The 20,190-nt window shown below is 35.2% G+C and overlaps 1 long non-coding RNA gene across 1 annotated transcript in view; it reads left to right on the top strand.

The window, feature by feature from the left end:
• Window positions 1–14,609, top strand: part of LOC309631850 — a 99,894-nt gene extending 85,285 nt beyond the window's left edge. Inside the window, exon 2 of the long non-coding RNA XR_014246611.1 lies at window positions 342–14,609. This is a non-coding gene — a long non-coding RNA (uncharacterized lncRNA). The remainder of the gene's footprint in view (window positions 1–341) is intronic.
• Window positions 14,610–20,190: the final 5,581 nt, after the last annotated feature.

The raw sequence follows: 20,190 nt of genomic DNA on the forward strand, positions 1-20,190 counted from the left end.
ATAAAGGCTTTTGTACACTAAAAGAAATCATTGACAAAACAAAAAAAGCAACCTACAAGATGGGAGAAGATATTTACAAATGATATGACCGATAAGAGAGTAATATCTAAAATATATAAACTGCACATACAACTCAATATCAAAAAAACAAACAACCCAATTAAAAAAGTAGGCAGAAAGGCTTCCCTGGTGGCGCAGTGGTTGAGAATCTGCCTGCCAATGCAGGGGACACGGGTTCAAGCCCTGGTCTGGGAAGATCCCACATGCCGCGGAGCGACTGGGCCCGTGAGCCACAATTGCTGAGCCTGCGTGTCTGGAGCCTGTGCTCCGCAACAAGAGAGGCCGCGACAGAGCCTGCGCACCGCGATGAAGAGTGGCCCCCACTTGCCGCAACTAGAGAAAGCCCTCGCACAGAAACGAAGACCCAACACAGCCATAAATTAATTAATTAATTAATTAATTTAAAAAAAAAGTAGGCAGAAGACCTGAATAGACTTCTTCTAAAAAAGACATATAGATGGTTAACAGGCACATGCAAAGATGCTCATCATCGCTAATTATAAGGTAAATAAAAATCAAAACAACGAGATATCAACGAGAAACTATTAAAATGGCTATCATCAAAAAGTCTACAAATAACAAATGTTGATGAATATGTGGAGAACAGGGGACTTTTGTGCACTGTTGGTGGGAATGTAAATTGGTGTAGTTACTATGGAGGACAGTATGAGGTTCCTCAAAAATCTGAAAATAGAACTACCATGTGATCCAGCAATTCCGCTCCTGGGTTTATATTCAAAATAACAAAAACATTAATTTGAAAAGATACATGCACCCCAATGTTCACAGAAGCACTATTTACAATAGCCAGAATAGAGAAATAATCCAAGTGTCTATCAACCAATGAATGGATAAAGCTGTGACACACAGAGACAGACACACACACACACACACACTCTAGAGTATTACTCAGCCATAAAAAAGAATGAAATTCTTTTGCAACAACATGGATGGACCTAGAGAGTATTATGCTTAGTGAAATAATTTAGACAGAGAAAGACAAATATTGTACATTATTATCACATATGTGGAATCTAAAAAATAAATGAATGTATACAGCAAAACAGAGACTCACAGATATAGAAAACAAACTAGTAGGGACTTCTCTGGTGGCACATTGGTTAAGACACTGCCTGCCAATGCAGGGGACACGGGTTCGAGCCCTGGTCCGGGAAGATCCCACATGCTGCAGAGCAACTAAGCCCGTGTGCCACAACTACTGAGCCTGTGCTCTAGAGTCCACAAGCGACAACTACTGAACCCATGCGCCACAACTACTGAAGCCTGCACGGCCTAAAGCCCATGCTCCACAACAAGAGAAGCCACTGCACTGAGTAGCCCGCACACTGCAACTAGAGAGAGCCCGCACGCGGCAACGAAGACCCAACACAGTCAAACTAAAATATAAATAAATAAATTTTTTAAAAAAGAAAAACTAGTGGATAATAGGAAAGGGATGGGGAGAGTGGCAGGACAGAGGTGTGGGGATATGGGATTAAGAGATACTATGTATAAAATAGATACAAAACAAGGATACAGCACAGGAATTATAGCCACTATTTGTAATAACTTTAAATGGAGTATAACCTATAAAAATACTGAATCACTGTGCTGTATATCTGAAACTAATATTGTAAATCAACTATACTTCAATAAAAAATTAGAACTTAAAATTTAGCTAGTAAGAGATGGATGAGATTCAGCCACTGCGATGCCCTAACCCATGGTCTTATCTGTTTTTCTGAGCATTTCAGGCTAAAAAGGAAATGGGCATCTTTACAAGCCTAAGTTAGAAACATAGAGTAAGGGAGTAACAGCACTGAAGAGATTCAGACTCGTTAACTTCTATCCCCTCTCTCCCCTCATTGCCATAATTAGCCCTTCACCCATGCTGCCTGAGTGAGTAGTTTCTCCAGCCTGTCAGACAAGGCAGTAATAAGCAGCCTGTCATAGAACTCCCATTTTGAGTTAAAAGTAACCAAGATTACAAAAACTTTTTTTAATTTCATTTTAAAGTCCAGGTTGATTTTAAGCTATTGAATTTTTTTCCCCTCACTAGCAATATTGAAAAACAGTAAGTAGCCCATGAGTGCTCAAATGAAAAAATCTCCATCCTATTTTATTGCTTTATTTTATCCTCTTTGATTTGTAATGCATTGCAATTTCATCTACAATTTGCACTCTCACTTTTATAGCAGATCAATTAAAGATAACTGGACAAATGCTTGATTATATTCTGAAAGCAAATTTTAATATTACCTCCTGATAAAAGCTGAATCTTATCAAAGATGTAATTTCTCTTCTTTTCATTTTACTTACTGGGAGTTTTTAAGTACTGTAAATCAACTAAGTAGTTTTTATAATATACATGGAATTCTGTTTATCAGTTCTCTATCACACATACTAAACAAATAAGATAGTAAAGACTAAAACTGGAAAAAATGAGTCACAGAACTAGAATTCTAGTAACGCCCTGACATTAAATATGAATTTCATATTATACAAAAGCAAGCAAATTTAGCAAATGAGTTTGAATAACTGAAAGAAAAAAAATTCTTTCAAAGTTTCCAGAAATATCTCAAAAGTGAGAAGAAAATCAACTAGTCTAATTAAGAACAACTTGGCACCTTTTGACACCCTTGTGTTGATAACTCATGACTTTCTGTTGTTTTGTGAAATAAGAGAAGATTAAGACATGGAAGCTAGGAATTGTTGTATGTAGTTAAAAGATATGTTTTAAAAATGCCACTTACGCATCATTAAAACTCCAACTATCAATACATTGGTGGAACTATGTACAAATCAATATATCCATTTTCAAAGACAATTTTGCAGTATATTTTAAAACTCAAACTGTGCCCACCTTTTGATCCAGATTTCCACAGTTAGGGATTTCTCCTAGAGAAAATTCTCAGACATCCTCACACAGGTAAAATTCAAAGATAATCATCTTGTTTTTATTCATAATGTATTGACTTCTAACAATAGGAGACTGGTTATAATATGTTCCATATCACTTAGGTGCAGGAAACCTTAGATGGATTTTTTTTCCTAAATCACTCAGGTTTATGCCCCACTTACCAATGATACAAAAACCTTACCATAATCATATCTGGCAGCAGGGCATTCCCACTCCCTACAATACACAAGTCTCCAAGGGCTTACGAGGTTGAAATTTTGGTTCTCCTTCTACTATACCTGGCTGCCTTAGAGCCTGCTCTCTGCAATATATGAACCCTTGAAAGCCTAGTGGACTGAGGAGCCAGCAAAGCAAACCTCAAATCAGCCGCTACTTCGCCCCTTAAGGTCTCCATTCAGAGTAACCATGGCAACCCGAGCCATCCAAGTCCCCACTTTCCAATCTCTGAGCAAGTAGACCAGTCTCTGAAATTTCCAAACCAAATTTCTCCTTTGCCCAATTACAGGAAAGATCGCTGGAGCAGACATCATCAGACCCTGCCCCTATGTCTTGGACCTTTTATTGTTCTCTGATGAACTTCCCTTTGTCTGAGGAATTTTTTTTTCCAGAGCCAGGAAAAGGCTTCCTCCTACATAGCAGTCTGGAAATTCCAGGGAATTAACACCACTCTCCCACTGGAACAGGCCGCAATTTGTTGAAGGTGGTGTGTAAATACTCCAGCTCTCTCACCCTTCTGTAGCAGATGAAAGGAGAAGGGTTGCAGAGGTGAAACTGAGTCAGGTGTTCACACCAGTTTATAGTTTCCTTACAGGACTGAGCTCCAGTTGCCCTTGGGGGAGAGTAGGCTGATTAATGTATCTTTTGTCTCCTTCCCTTCCCTGTACCACCTCTCCTCTCCCTTATTGTTATTTTCTGTACTTTCCAAATGAACCTCTGGCACTCAAATTCCTTTCTCAGTGTCTGCCTCTGGGATAACCTAAACTAACACAATTTTCTTTTCCTTAGATCTGGGCACTCAGCCACTTCAACTCGAAGAACTAGCCTCTCTCAGTGGATGAAGACAAAGCAAATTCTTATTGTCATCACAAAATACCAAGGTCCCCAAATATCCTCTGATGCAAAGGAGCCCACATTCAGGATACAAAAACTGGCTACAATTTTGGAATGAGAAGGGAAATTTACTTCTCTACTTATTTTTCTGGTTTTCTCTAGCTGTAGAGATAATAACAAATACTCAATATCTTGCCTCACATAGGAAAATATTATTCTATATTATTGTTGCAAAATGTTAACATAATCTTATTTTTTATTTTCACTATGTTTGTATTTATATTTATATATAGCATAGACATGAGTGGATATGCTAGCTTTTTTTATGTGAAACAAATTACTCCATACTTTAGTGACTTGAAACCATACTTATTAATTCTCACAATTCTTCTGGTCTGGGTTTATTTGCGTGATAGCTGTATTCAGATATCAGACAGATACAAGTGAACCCATAGGTCAGATATATCCTTATGTTGGTGGTGGCAGGCTGTTTTTGAAAGATTTTCTCTAGAATATATGACTAGGTGTAGAATTACTGGACTGCATGTTATCTGCACCCTCAATTATATTAGATATTGCCAAATTCCTTTTTATGAGGTTATACTAATTTGTATTGACATCATGTATGAGAGCTATGAAACTCTCAGACTTTTACTGGAGTTGAAAAAGTATCTCACTGATATCTTATTTTCACTTTTTTACTATTAAAAATATATACTTTCTCATATGTTCGTTGGACATTCATGTTTCCTTTTCTTCAGATTGTCTCTTTATGTCTTTTGCCCATTTTTCTTTGAGGTTGTCTTTCGCCGAATGTAAGAATCTTTATATATATTCTGGGTCTTGGTGTTTTGGGGGGTACCATGCATTGCAAATTTCTTTTCTAGCATCTGGCTTATCTTTGAAGTTTGTGTATGCACTTTTTTTTGGCTTGAATGTAAATTACTCAATTAGTAATAAAACAAATTATCAAAGTTTTTCTTTGTTTTTTGTTTGTTGTTTGTTGTCTCCAAACACCTAGCATTGCCCCCAGAAATAGCAAACAGGAGAAATAAATTTTTAAAAGAGCAGACAAAATATGACTAAATGAAAATTTCTTTTTACTCCCCTAATCCAAATCATATGAACATCTTTAACATACCAAAATCTAAGTGAAAATAAATGTGTAACAGCCTTAAAATGTTCATGTACTTATTTCTACTAGAAAGATATTCCACAGGAAAATATGACTTTAGTATAGAGTTCAACATATAATAGATTTTAGATACCTATCAAGTGATAATTTGCATTTACCCTTGTAATGGTTATAATGGCTACATGTATAATCTAACTTTGATGCTGGGCTTTGAGATGACTCATTTACATCTCAGATTCTACACCCACATTTGGAGGTCAGTCCTTTCCTCCTCTGTGTTGAAAGCATCCAGTTTCATTTTATGATTTTTCTAGTGCAGAGGAACAGATGATATACATCAAAATAGTTCCAAAACCCACAAGAAAATTAGCAACTGAGCAACCTGTGGGCAAAAATCCCCAAAGTGAAGAAATAGTATAACCTAAAGATTATTTTGGGATGTTGGTTCTTATGATAATGAGTTGAAATAACTAGAATTAGAGATTATACAATGTGAAAAAGGCCTTTTTCAAGTCGTACTTATTTCTCAAAAATTTATTAAACACCCACCACATGCTTCTCATTCATGGTTCTTAAAGTCTGTTGAAGAACCTCAAGTCTCATGAAAGAACCTCATTCATGGTTCTTAAAGTCTATTGAAGAGATGGACAATAAACATTAAAAATGAGCAATTATGTAGTAAGTTAGGTAGTAATACATGTTTTGGGGAAAGAAGAATACGAATAAACAGAATAACAGGAATGGGTTAGTTCTGAAATGAGAGTCATATAGAAGAGGGATCTCTAATAAAATTTAGGTAAAGACATTTGAAGTAGTTTTAAAACATTGAATTACTTGATTCTCTGATGCCAGGTGGTAAAATTACCCAAGATTCTATGAGCCAGGATATGGTTACCATGGGTAGGCCCTGTAACAACTATCAGTTTACAAAATTTGACTTAAGGATTTATAAATGTGTCACTTAAAATAGCAAATGAAACCAAAAAATAAGAATCTTAAATGGAGTATCCTATAGCAATCAAAAATAATTTTATAGAAAAATATTTAATGACATTGAAAAATTCAGACTGTATTTACTGGGAAGGGAAGTTCACAAAATGATATGAACAGTGTTAGCCTACATTTATATAATCCTATACACATGGAAATTTGTATGGAAAGCTATGCCAGACTTTTAATAGTGATATCTCGTAGGGAGAAACAATGAGAGTTAGTTTTTATTTTCTTTTACTTTTTGATTTGCTATATTAATTTATAATAATTTTTATCTTAGAATAAAATGACAAAAATAAGAAAACCAGATCTAAAGTTTAGCCAAAGCCTAACACTGTGTTATAAGATTGTAAGAAGAATACATGTAGATCTAAGTAATATTTTGGTGCTAAAATTGACTCAGGAATTTTTTTCCAATGCTAAGAGAAGAATCCCATAGGTCAGATAATGCCAGATACCCATAGATTGTGATGGGTTTTATATCATCATCCTTGGTTTATTTTGTTCTATTCTTTAATCTTCAAACTGCTCTCACTTGAGCTTGAATGGAATTTATATGCTCTGAGTTTATATCCGTACATGTGAACTATACATAAGTTTATATACTTATATAGAAGCTATAATTATTTACTTTGCAACTCCTAAGACATTCTGATTAGCAAAGCCTAACATTAATAGATTACGACATGCAAAAACAATTCAATGTATAAGTGGTATTTACCAGTGTCTTTCTTAGTATGTGCTCTACCAGAAGTAGACTGTTGGACAAAGATTTTAGTGCACGTAACTTATTTTGGAGATGATCCCAAGAAATGAGTCAAGGCAAATGTAAGAGGGAAGGAAAGAGAACCAATAAAGGATGAATTATCTGGCAAGTTATCACTGTGAGTTACAGGATCTTAACTTCTTTGAGGAACACCTCATATAGACCCCAACCTAGGGACAAAGGAACTGTAACACTTATACATCAAATTTCCTCCATAACAGGTTGAGAGGGCTGCTCCTAGACTTTTATTAATTCTCTGAATTTATGGTATGCAGTAAAGAGATAAGGAAGAGGGGATATGGGTGGGGTATTAACCAGCAGTCCTCTTCATTACAAGTACTTTGAAGGCTCTGTTTGTAAACATGGTAGAGATTTAAAAAATGGGAAATTGATATGGAGGATGGTTTCAAAATATAGGTTATTTTACAGTATTCTCAGGATAAAGTTTATGCTGATGACACACTTTAACATCTTACCCTCCTACTGACAAAAAAAAAAGTTTAAATTTGCTTCTTGAACGATGAATGGAAATTTACTAAGTGGTGTGGGGGGCAGAGAAAGTCTGGGGACAACAATTCAAGCAGGGAAAACTGAATATTCAGAGGTAAGCCTACAAGCACATCAGGAAATGTTTGAAGAGCAGCAAACTGTCCAGTATTACTGGAGCACTGGATGCCACAGGGAAGGTGACACTGAGAAGTAGCCAGGAAACAAACCCCACAGGATCTCTTATTCTAAGGTATTAGCAGCTTATTCTAAAGGCAATGGGAGACCATTGAAAGATTTAAGTCAAGATTTAAGCATTTTTTAAAAGAATTTTCTGATAGGAAATTGAAGAAAAATGAGACAGAAGAAAGAGAGGCAGAAAATTGGGTTGCCAGAAATAATGGTGGTTTTCACTGACAGTGACAAAGAGAGAAGAGAACATTATTTCAAAGATATTTAGGAGGCAGAAAACTGAGGAAGAAGAAAATTTTATGGAAAAAAAAAACTAGATTTGCCTTCATATACTAGATGTATAAAAACCAAACGACAGGCAATAACTTCTCTGGTCTGAAATAGAAAATTCCTTATAGCTAATGTTACATATTATGGTATTTTGTACACTAAATGTTTTAAATTATTATTTCTTAACTAAATTGAGGCATGTAATTCAATTATGAAATTGAAGGAGGGAGGGGTAAAGGTAATGAAATATTCATTAGGAAGCATTTCCCATCAACCACTTGTTCATGCTTAGATCAAACCGATCTAATAATTTTTTGTTAAATTCATCAGTTTTCATTAGAAGAGTAATTGTAGTTGGTAAAAGGTAATGGTTACAGTGTGTTACACAATTAACAGACTGTGAAATGAACTAAAATATGTTCTCTATAGATGATTTTCTGGAAACACTAGATACTGGGTTTAGGATATATAAATGTAAGATTTTGCTAAACACTATCATTTTGTTAAATCAAATCAAGGCTTATTTATATTTCCATTGAAAACTAGTGCTGTCGTTTAGACTTTACAAAAACTGATGATGTTTTAACAGATTGGTCAGGGCTAAGAGAATGAAGTTTGATTTTTGTAAATGATCATGTCTGTATAAAAGACCAGAGGAAATAGCTTGGACTCATGTTAAACCTAATAGGTCAAAACCTAATGTGTGTATTTCAGCCCTGAAAACCCAACTGTTTATTTTCTATTTTAGTAGTTTTCTATTTATAAGTCAAAATAATTTATAAAATTATGCAAAGAATATTGAGAAGAAAACATATTATTAAAAAGAAAATATTTGCAAAAGATTCATGTGATAAAGGACTGTTATCCAAAATATACAAAGAACACTTAAAACTCAACAGTATGAAAACAACCCAATTAAAAAAATGGGTCAAAGACTTTAACAGATACCTCACCAAAGAAGATATACAGAAGGGAAATAAGCATCTGAAAAGATGCTCCCCATATGTCATCAGGGAAATGCAAATTAAAACAATGAGATACACATCTATCAAAATCTGGAACAATGACAACACCAAGCGCTGACAAGGATGTGGAGGAACAGGAAATCCCATTCATTTCCAGTGGGAATGGAAAATCATACAGACACTCTAGAAGATAATTCGGTGGTTTCTAACTAATATAAACAAACTCTTGCCAAACAATCCAGCAACTGCTCTCCTTGGTATTTATCCAAAGGAGTTGAAAACATATGTCTACATAAAAACCTGCACACAGATGTTTATAGCAGCTTTATTCAGAACTGCCAAAACCTGGAAGCAACCACGATGTTCTTTAGTAGGTGAATGGATAAACTGTGGTACATCCAGACAACAGAATATTATTCAGCATTAAAAAGGAATGAGTGACCAAGCCATGAAAAGACAAGGAGGAATCTTAAATGCATATTGCTAAGTGAAAGAAACCAATCTAAAAAGGTTACATACTGTATGCTTTCACCTATATGGTATTCTAGAAAGGAAAAAAAAATAAACTATAGAGACATGAAAAGATCAGTGGCTGCCAGAGATTGGGGTGGAGATAGGGATAAACAGGCAAAACAAAGAGGACTTTTAGAACAGTGAAAATACTCTGTATGATACCATAATGATGGATACATGTTATTACACATTCGTCCAAACCTACCGACTATACAATGTTGAAAGTAAACCATAGTAGACTATGGACTTTGGGTGATTATGATGTGCTAATGTAGGTACATCAATTGTAACAAATGTACCACTCTGGTGGGGAGGTTGGGAATGGGGAGACTGGGGGAGAAGGGGTGGGAGTATATGGGAAATCTCTATCTCCCCCTCAATTTTGCTGTGAACCTAAAACTTCTCTAAAAATAGAAGTCTTAATTTCTTAAAAAGAGTTCGAAGTCCTTATTTACACTTTATTTTTGAAAGAAATTTTGATGGAACTCTAAATTGACAGTTATTTTTTCCCTTTGAACACTTTAAAGATGTCATTCCATTGCCTTGGGTCTTGTATAGTTTCTGATAAAAAATATCTGATTTCCCTTATGCTTATTCCCTTGTGATACATGTATCTTTTTTCTCTGCTTTTTAACATTTTATCCTGATTACTGGTTTTAATCTATTTGATTTTGATATATGTGTATCCTGTTTGGGTTCAATTAAAAGGAAACATCTGAAAGCCACACTTCATTAAATATTCTCCAACATTTACAATATGTGGGTTGTATTCCATAGTATGGAAATACTATAATTTTAATCATTGATTCCTTGCTATTCAACATTTAGATGCTACTTCAGCTCGAGGGTTTTGTTTTTTGTTTTTTTTTTTTTAAAAGAGCAACAAGTACAGGTGGTTTATATAAACTCATCAATTATCAGGAAATAAGAAGCCATAGTGGAAGTGAGGAAAAGACCCAGATTTTCCAGGGGAGGGTGGTTTCCTCACTCTATCTCCACATGTAAATGATAGAAATTATATGTCTTTCATAACAATTTCATTTCAAAAGGAGTATGATAACCATAAAAATAAAAATAGTACATTTAATTCTCATCAGGTGAATAAAGATTTAAAAAATCATATCACTTTAAAAGTCCAAGACAATTTAAGAATACAATAGAGTACTTTTTCTACATGATAGGTGCCAAATTGCACAAATATAAATCATAGAATCAGTGAACCACTGAAGTCAGCAGTCCATATACAAGTGGCTTATCAATGTGAGCAGTTACTGACTATCCAAATAAATAGAGATAGCAAACTCACGGATATATGTCAGATCTTTAAAGGTTCTATAAACTCTTCTTGTTGACTACATTTCTTAGTATTTATAATGAAAAACTTTAGTGGGGTACAAGTGCATAAAAATCCAGAGACTACAATTCTGCAATGAGAACGAACATCCCCAAATCTGGAAAAAAACAGAGTGGGAATTAAGAAACTAAATCAATTACAAACTCAGATTTTCAGATCTGAGGCTTAGAAACCAAAATCAATTTTTTTCAGTGACTATAAATTCTTCTCTATCCTGCACAGATTTTCTGAAGAAGTCTGAGGGGTGAGAAAGGTGTAGTATTACCATATAGTGCCTGGTACAAGACATGTCCTGGCAGCTAAAATGAGTGAAATCTTGATAGAGGGACCCTACAGAGGCCTTAGACATGCTGTTTGTAATATTCACAAAATGCTTAAATACAAATGGAATGCACTGAATTCCATTATATTTGCTCTTCATCATTCAGAATCAGCATTAATGCTTGTTGTGGGTCAAATGACATCATTTGTGTATATTTTGATACGTACTCAGAGCCACATCTTTTGGTCCAACAAACCTACTTCACTTAAAATTTCTGACCACGTACTGAGTATATTTTCAGTCTCTGACCACCCATGGTAGCTCAGGTTAGTTACCATCCTTGAGTAATAAAGTCTATCTTTTTTATTTTCTTTATTTTTATTGCCATTTAAAAAAATAATCAGAGTGTTAGTTTCAAGGTGAAAGGGTCTATATGGGAATAGGTTGTCACCTAGCATTATATATTCACAGTTAGAACCTGATGTTTAAGAGATGTGGTAGTATTTATTGATGGTTAGAGACTTGAAGCTTACATTTTAGTTGAGATGAAGCCAAAAACTCCCTTTTCAGGTATTTACCATGAGATGTCCATGAAACATATTGCTTCCATTGTTTAGATTGTGAGCATACGTAAACAATGACTATGTGGTATTTAAGAAGTAATTCCCATATATACCTGTTTAGACTAGCTTAGATGAAACATGTTTTTGGAATATAGGAAATTTGGTATTTGATGTAATAAATATCTAACTTATTTAATTGCATATAGTTATGTATTTTTCTATTACTACATTAATACCTGCTTTGCAATGTCTTAGGTAACTATCCTTCTCATGACACATCATGCCCACTCTGCTATGGCCCGTCCTTACTTCTCCAGCTCCTTTCTTAACACTACTTCCTCATATAAAGCTACTGTCAGTATCATGGTTCTCTTACATGTTTGAATCTTTAATCGTATTGTGCCTTCTTCTGAAATACTGTTCCTTCTCTTGCCTGCTTGAGCCTCTTTAAGACCTACTTGTCATTCAATATTCAGGTGAAGTTTCTCTTGCAGTAAAGTCTTTTCTGACTAGCCTATGGCCCATCTTCACAGAATGACCAGGTCCTTATTTGTGTCTTACTAACTACTTAATAAATGTCCCTTGAGTGAATGGATAAATATATAAATAAGTCATATTTGAGAGATAACACAAACAAAATATTAAAGTCTACAGTTTCAATAAATGTGAATTCCTACTCCCAGGAAAAACGTGGACCTCAACAATTTTTCATAAATTTTGGTATCTTTCACATGATAGAACTATGATTTGTACTGTGTAGATTCAAAATAAATATAAGGTATGATGCTTAAACCTAAAAAAATCAAAATGTAATTGGGGAAACTAGACTATGAAGTACTTATTGTTCACTGTTCCAAAATATCAGCATTATAATGGATTTTTAAAATATTTTCCAATAAAAGCCTGAAATAATATATTCCAAAATATTAAAGAATTTTCTGGGCAACAGAATCATGGTAATGTTGGTTTTGTTTTTCTCTACAATTTCCTGTTTTTATAGGTTTTTTCATTAAGCGTGAATTTTTTCCAATATTAAAAACGCAAAAATATATTCTTTCTGACAAAAATGTAAAAGGAGTTAAAAACATTACTATTCGAGTAATGAAAATTTGGAAGTGGAAAACACAAATTGATAAGCAGTATTTGGAAAGGCAATTTGGCAATATATCAAGACACAAGGGTTGAATCATACCCTTTGACACATAATTCCCCACAAATATACTAAAAGTTATAAAAAGACAAGAATGTCCATTGCAGTGTTACTCAAAATAATTTAAGAAATAGATGCAAAACAAATGTCCCCAAAAAAGCGAATTATTTAGTAGATTGTAATATATTATTTTGATGAACTAATCTGCATTCATTAAAGTAATAAAAACTATGGAAACATGGAAGAACATTAAACACACTGTAGATTAAAAGTATAATATTTATTATTATCTGTAAATAAAATGATGTAAATATATGTTGGTAAAAACGAAAAACATGCAAGGTAAAATATCTATAATGTTACAGAAAGGTGCTATGTGTTCTTTCTTTTTAAAACTTTTCTTTTAATGTCATAGTTTTGTTATTGTTTTTTAATTTAAACAATGATTTTTAAATAGAAAGTAAACTATATGATTCAAGTAAATTATTTTCTATGAGCAGCATTTTTCATGTCATTTTAAAATTCCTTATATATGAGCTCTGTTCACATTATTTAATGCATAAATCAATGTCATGGGTCCACTTAATCCCAGGTTTGATATCCTATATTGTGACACTGCCTTGTATATGATGTTATATTATTTAGAGGATTCCACTTTAATTCATGTTAATTCTAAGACTACCTATCAGACATTTAATGGATACATTCTGTTTAATTGACATGTCTTCAAATATAACCACCAACAAATTTCACTATGATAGCTTTTCTGTTCTTGAAAATCTTACTCTGTTATCTCCTTTAACTTATTTTTATACCCTGGTTTATTGATTCTTAATCCATTATCAAATTTAGGAGACCCCCACAATGTTAAAAATTCGCTTTTCCTTATATTGTCTGGCTCTTGTTTTGTTTATTTTTTAAGAAAGCTAATTTACAGAGATAAAGGATTACTTGGCTATTTTTGAACAAAGTGAGAAAAACCACAGAAACAATTCCAGAAAAGCAGGAGAGCACATAAGAGACTGAGACTAAGAACCTGGGTCTCTCCAAATGTCTCTTTGTGGACCATGTATCCATCTAACACCAGATGGATAAAACTGGACAGGATGGCAGATGAAGGGGTAATTCCCCAGTGGGAGTACTGTTTCCCCACTCTCACAGAGCAGGTGTACTGAAGACAGAAGAGATCAGAAATTGTTAATAGGACAGGCCAAAAAATTCAGGAATTTGCAAATTGAACAGGTGAAAATGTAACTGGTGATAATTGAAAGCTAATTATCATCAGCTAGCAATTGGCAACCAGGTGTTCTGAGTCACCTAAAAGGCAAAGCAGGGAGGACTGTGAAATATTTGCTTTTGGCACAGATGAGACGAGTGAGTTTCCTGAGTGAGGCTTTGGTATAGGAAAATGATTAGTCTGTTTACTGCTGCCATGTTTTAGCATGTCTAGGCGGCTAGCCATGAACAAGAAAGGGTTGCAAAGCAAAGTAGTTATGGCTTTGGTATAAGAAGTGCCTTATACTTTTTCTAAATCGGCTTTTTCCAAATGAGTGAAGCAGAGATATAGTAACCACCAAAGCCACATCTACTGGCAGTAGGCCATCCTGGGATTACAGTGGCTTTACTCTTTAAGTAGTGCTAAACACAAAAAGTTTTAGGAAAAGAAAAAGCTCTAGGTCAATTGATACATACATTCCTTAAAGCCATTTTTTAGAAGCTCAGGATTAGATAAATTAATGTATTCAAGGACATAACGCTAGTAAGCAGTAAATTTAGGATTCAAACTCAAAACTGCCTGTTCCCAAAATCCATGCCTTTATTGTACCATCTTGCTTTTTTATTTTTTCCTTGCTTAAAACAATAACAGTTTTTTCCCCACAGTTCTCTGTAACTCTAAATATTACAAATTATAGGCATTTCCAAAAATATTTCAATAAAGGTCTATATTCAAGTACAACATTTATACAGAAAAGCACACACAGCTTACAGGTACTGCTCAATGAATGTACATAGGGTGAATACACCCACCTAACTCTCCTCAGCCAAGAAATAGAGCACTACTATCAAGTCAAAAAGTCCTTCGTGTCCCTCTCAGACGTGACCTCTTCACCACTGCAGTAGTTTGTTTCCTGATTCCTGACACGAGATTTCTCCTGCCAAGGTTTGAATTTTATTTATATGGAATAATACAGTTTGTACACTTTTGTTTCAGCCTTCTTTCACTAAATGTTCTGTTTGTGAGATATGACCTTTCTATTGGTGTAGAAGTAATTCATTCACATCCATTGCTATACAGTATTCCATTATATTAATATATCTCAATGTATTTATCCATCTTACCTTTGGTGAACATTGGGGTAGATTCCAGTTTCTATTACTATTAATGTTGTGAACATTCTTTTTTTTAATTTTAATGAACATGTGTATGTGTATGCCTTTCTGATGGTTATTTACCCAGATATGTTAACGCTGAGTCATAGGGTTTGGCTAGGTTCACCTTTATAAGATACTATCAGTTCTCCAAAGTGGCTGTACCAATCTGCACTCCCACCAGCAAGCATGAGACTTTCTATTACCCCCACTACCTTGCCAGTCCTGAGTAGTACCTGTCTTTAGTTTCAGCCATTATGCGAGATGTGCAGTTGGAGCTCATGGATTTAATTTACCTTAATTTGAGAACTAATAAAGTTAAGCTTCTTTTCATATGTTATTTTGACCATTTGACTAACCTCTTTTGTTACGTACCTAGTTCAAGTATTTTGCCCATTTTTCTTTTTCTTCTTGACTTATAAGAGACCATTATATATTCTAGATAAGAGCTCAATTTTTCAATTATACAATAGTGTACAATCTTCTTGAATCTCTGGATTTTTTTTTTTTTTACCACATAATGGGGACTTTTGGCGAAAAAATTTTATTTTTATAAAGTGTAACATAGCTTTCCTTTCCGTACTGTTTATTAGGGTATTTTTTTGTCCTATTTAATAAATATTTGTATATCCAAAGGCCATGAATATGCCTGCTCTTTTGTGATTAGTTTTAGAAGACTTTTCATATAGATTTTCAATTGTCTCAGCAGCACTTATGGAAAAGCCTGTCCTTTGCCTGCTGCTGTGAAATTCTGCCCTTGTCATAAATCAAGTGTTTGTGTACATGTGGTTCTTTATTCTGCACAGCTTTCTGGTAAATTGATCTATTTTTCTCTCCTTGCATGAATAAAATAATTTTTGATTAAGAGAACTTAACAAGTCTTGATAACTTGTTTTAAGTCTTAGAGCTTTGATCTTTGTCCAGTTTGCCTTGGTTATTTTCACATGTATAACCATATGAACTCTACACTGATCTCCTCAATTTTACCAAAAGAAAAAATGTTGAGATTTTGAGGTTTTGATTAGAATTGCATTAAATCTATGAATCACTTTAAGGAGAACTGACATTTGTATAACATGGAGACTTCCAATCCAAGAACATACTATAGTCTGCCATTTAATTAAGTCTGATTTAACGTCAAGATTCCACAACTAAATATGATCTTTGCTTTAGTTTTTGTGTATACTCTTTATCAGATTAAGAAAATTCTTTTCTACTCCTAATTTTCCAAGAGTTATTATCATGATTCGTTAAAGAAATTATCAAGTGATTGTTCTGCATCTATTATTTTCTTGATATACTGAATCCATCAAACTGTCAGAAGTTTTCATTCCTGGATATAATATCCTTTTCATATGCCACCAGCATTCAGTTTGCTAATATTGTGTTAAAGACTTTTGCATATATGTTCAGGAAGAGTTTGGTATGTAATTTTCCCTTTTATTTTAAAGCCCTTGTCAAATTTTATTATCAAGATTATACTGACATGTTGGTGTTTCCTCTTCTATTTTTGGAAGAGAATTATAGAATTTATATCATTTCTTCCTAAAAACTATTGGAAGAAATATTTCACCAGTAAAGTCACCTGAGCTTAAAAGTTTTCTTTGTGGCAAGTTTTAAAATTATGCAGTGTTTCTTTAATATATCTGCTATTTATTATTTTGTTAGTTTTGATTATTTTTCTAAGAGCTATCTCATTACTAAATTTTCAGTTTTAATAGCACAATGTTGTTCATAATATTCCCTAATAATCATTAGAAAGTCTGTAGAATTTCTAAGTATATTAATTTTTCATTACTGATACTGATGTTGAAATTTTATACCTCTTCCCTCTCCCTCCCTATTTCCCTCTCCCTCCCTATCTCCCCTCCCACCACCTCCCTACACTGCCCTCCACCTAGCTTGCTAGAACTGTACTAATTTTATTTATCTTTATAAAGAATTAACTACTGGCTTTGCTGATCCTTGGTCTGCTTATTATTTTATTGATCTTTGCCACATCCTCATTATTTTTCTTCCTTCTAATTTCTTTAGATTTAATTGACTGTTCTTTTTCTAATGTATGGAATCAATGGACCAGTAATTATATTTAATCTTGTTTTTAATGTATTTAAGGCTGTAAAGTTTTTCTATTAGCCCTGATTTGCTGCATCCCACAAGTTCTGAAGTGGTATCTTTTGATTATCCCAAAATTAAAATATTTTATTAAATTTATTATGATTTATTTACCCAGATTTTTTAGAAAAGTTATTACTTAATTTAAAATTTTCAGTGTATCTTTCTGTTAAGTTCTAGTTTAATATCAATGCCAGAAATCACAGTTTATAATATTTCAATCCCTAAAGATTTGTTAAAGCTTGTCATATGAAGCATTATGTGGTCAATTTTGGAACTGGAAATTTGGGGAATTTTCCAAATTCCAAAATTTGGCAAATTTGACAAATTTTCCAAGTGCCCTTAAAAGATGACATGTTTTGCAATTATTGGTTATATAACATTACACCCATTTTTTGTGTTTATGTGTATATTTATGTAATATATATGTTTGTATAATATATACAAGTAAGCTTACATATATTATACAAACTTGTATTAATTATATACTCGTTTGTTACATTCTTGAAGTCTTCTACATACTTGAAATCTTCTACATACTTATCTTTTGTCTGCTTATTCTATTATTTATTCAAAGAAACACATCCAAATCTCAGACTATGGAATTAGTAAGTTCTATGTTATTGCTTCATATGCTTTAAAGATATGTTATTAAGATACATACAAATATAGAATAATATGTCTTCCTGATATACTGTCTTAAATTAACCCTCTATCTCTAGAATGTGTCCTAAAAATCTACATTTTAGGGGGGACCTTCAAGAAGGCAGAGTAGTAAGACATGGAGATCACCTTCCACCCAACAAACACATCAAAAATACATCTACATGTGGAACAACTCCTACAGAACACCTACTGAATGCTGGCAGAAGACCTCAGACTTCCCAAAAGGCAAGAAACTCCCCACGTACCTGGGTAGGGCAAAAGAAAAAAGAAAAAACAGAGACAAAAGAATACGGATGGTACCTGCACCACTGCGAGGGAGCTGTGTAGGAGGAAAAATTTCCACACACTAGGAAGCCCCTTCACTGGTGGAAATGGCTGGTGGTGGGGGGGGGGGGAAGGTTCAGAGCCACGGAGGAGAACGCAGCAACAGGGGTGCAGAGGGCAAAGTGGAGAGATTCCCACACAGAGGATCGGTGCCGACCAGCACTCACCAGCCCGAGAGGCTTGTCTGCTCACCTGCCAGGGCTGGGAGCTGAGGTTCTGGCTTCGGAGGTCAGATCCCAGGGAAAGGACTGGGGTTGGCTGCGTGAACACAACCTGAAGGGGGCTAGTGTGCCACAGCTAACCGAGAGGGAGTCCAGGGAACAGTCTGGAACTGGCTAAAAGGAAAGAGACCATTGTTTCAGAGTGCACGAGAAGAGGGGATTCAGAGCACTGCCTAAATGAGCTCCAGAGACAGGCACGAGCCGTGGATATCAGTGCGGAACCAGCGACGGGCATGAAACGCTAAGGCTGCTGCTGCAGCCACCAAGAAGCCTGTGTGCAAGCACAGGTCACTCTCCACACCCCCCCTCCCAGGAGCCTGTGCAGCCTGCCACTGCCAGGGTCCCGTGATACAAGGACAACTTATCCGGGAGAACACACGGCACGCCTCAGGCTGGTGCAACCTCACGCCAGCCTCTGCTGCCACAGGATCACCCCGCATTCCATACCCCTCTCTCGCTGGCCTGAGTGAGCCAGAGCCCCCTAATCAGCCATTCCTTTAACCCCCTCCTGTCTGGGTGGGGAACAGATGCCCTCAGGCAACCTACACACAGAGGCAGGGCCAAATCCAAAGCTGAACCCCAGGAGCTCTGTGAACAAACAAGGGAAAGGGAAATTTCTCCCAGCAGCCTCAGGAGCAGCGGATTAAATCTACACAATCAACTGGATGAACCCTGCATCTGTAGAATAACAAAATAGACAACAAATCATCCCAAAATTGAGGCGGTGGACCTTGGGAGCAACTGTACACTTGGGGTTTGCTTTCTGCATCTAATTTGTTTCCAGTTTTATGTTTATCTTACTTTACTATTTAGACCTTATTACCATTGGTAGATTTGTTTATTGATTTGGTTGCTCTCTTCCTTTTTTTTATATATATGCATTTTTTTCCCTTTATCTCTCTTTGTGACAGTGTATGTGTACACTTCTTTCTGTGATTTTGTCTGTATAACTTTGCTTTTACCATTTGTCCTAGGGTTCTATCTGTCCACTATTGTTTTTGTTTTTGGTATAGTTTTTAGCACTTGTTATCATTGGTGGATTTGTCTTTAGGTTTGGTTGTCCTCTTCTTTCTTTTTTTTAAATTACTTTTTATTTTTTATATTTAATAATTTTTTTAATTTTTATTTTATAATAACTTTATTTTATTTTACTTTATATTTTTCTTTCCTTCTTTCTCTTTTTTTCTCCCTTTTCTTCTGAGCTGTGTGGCTGACAGGGTCTTAGTGCTCCAGCTGGGTGTCAAGCCTGAGGTGGGAGAGCTGAGTTCAGAACATTGGTCCACCAGAGATCTCCCAGCTCCATGTAATATCAAACAGCAAAAGCTCTCCCAGAGATTTCCATCTCAATGCTAAGACCCAGCTCCACTCAACGACCAGCAAGCTACAGTGCTAGACACCCTATGCCAAACAACTAGCAAGACAGGAACACAGCCCCACCCAGTAGCAGAGAGGCTGCCTAAAATCATAATAAGGTCACAGAAACCCCAAACACACCACTGGACGTGGTCCTGCCCACCAGAAAGACAAGACCCAGCCTCAACACAGGCACCAGTCCCCTCCACCAGGAAGCCTACAAAACCCACTGAACCAACCTCAGCCACTGGGAGAAGACACCAAAAAAAACGGGAACTATGAAGCTGCAGCCTGTGAAAAGGAGACACCAAACACAGTAAGTTAAGCAAAATGAGAAGACAGAGAAATATGCAGCAGATGAAGGAGCAAGGTAAAAACCCACCAGACCAAACAAATGAAGAGGAAATGAGCAATCTACCTGAAAAAGAATTCAGAATAATGATAGTAAAGATGATCCAAAAT

This window comes from Balaenoptera borealis (genome assembly GCF_965194805.1).
Source record: "Balaenoptera borealis genome assembly, chromosome: 7".
In the NCBI taxonomy this organism is placed as follows: Eukaryota; Metazoa; Chordata; class Mammalia; order Artiodactyla; family Balaenopteridae; genus Balaenoptera; species Balaenoptera borealis.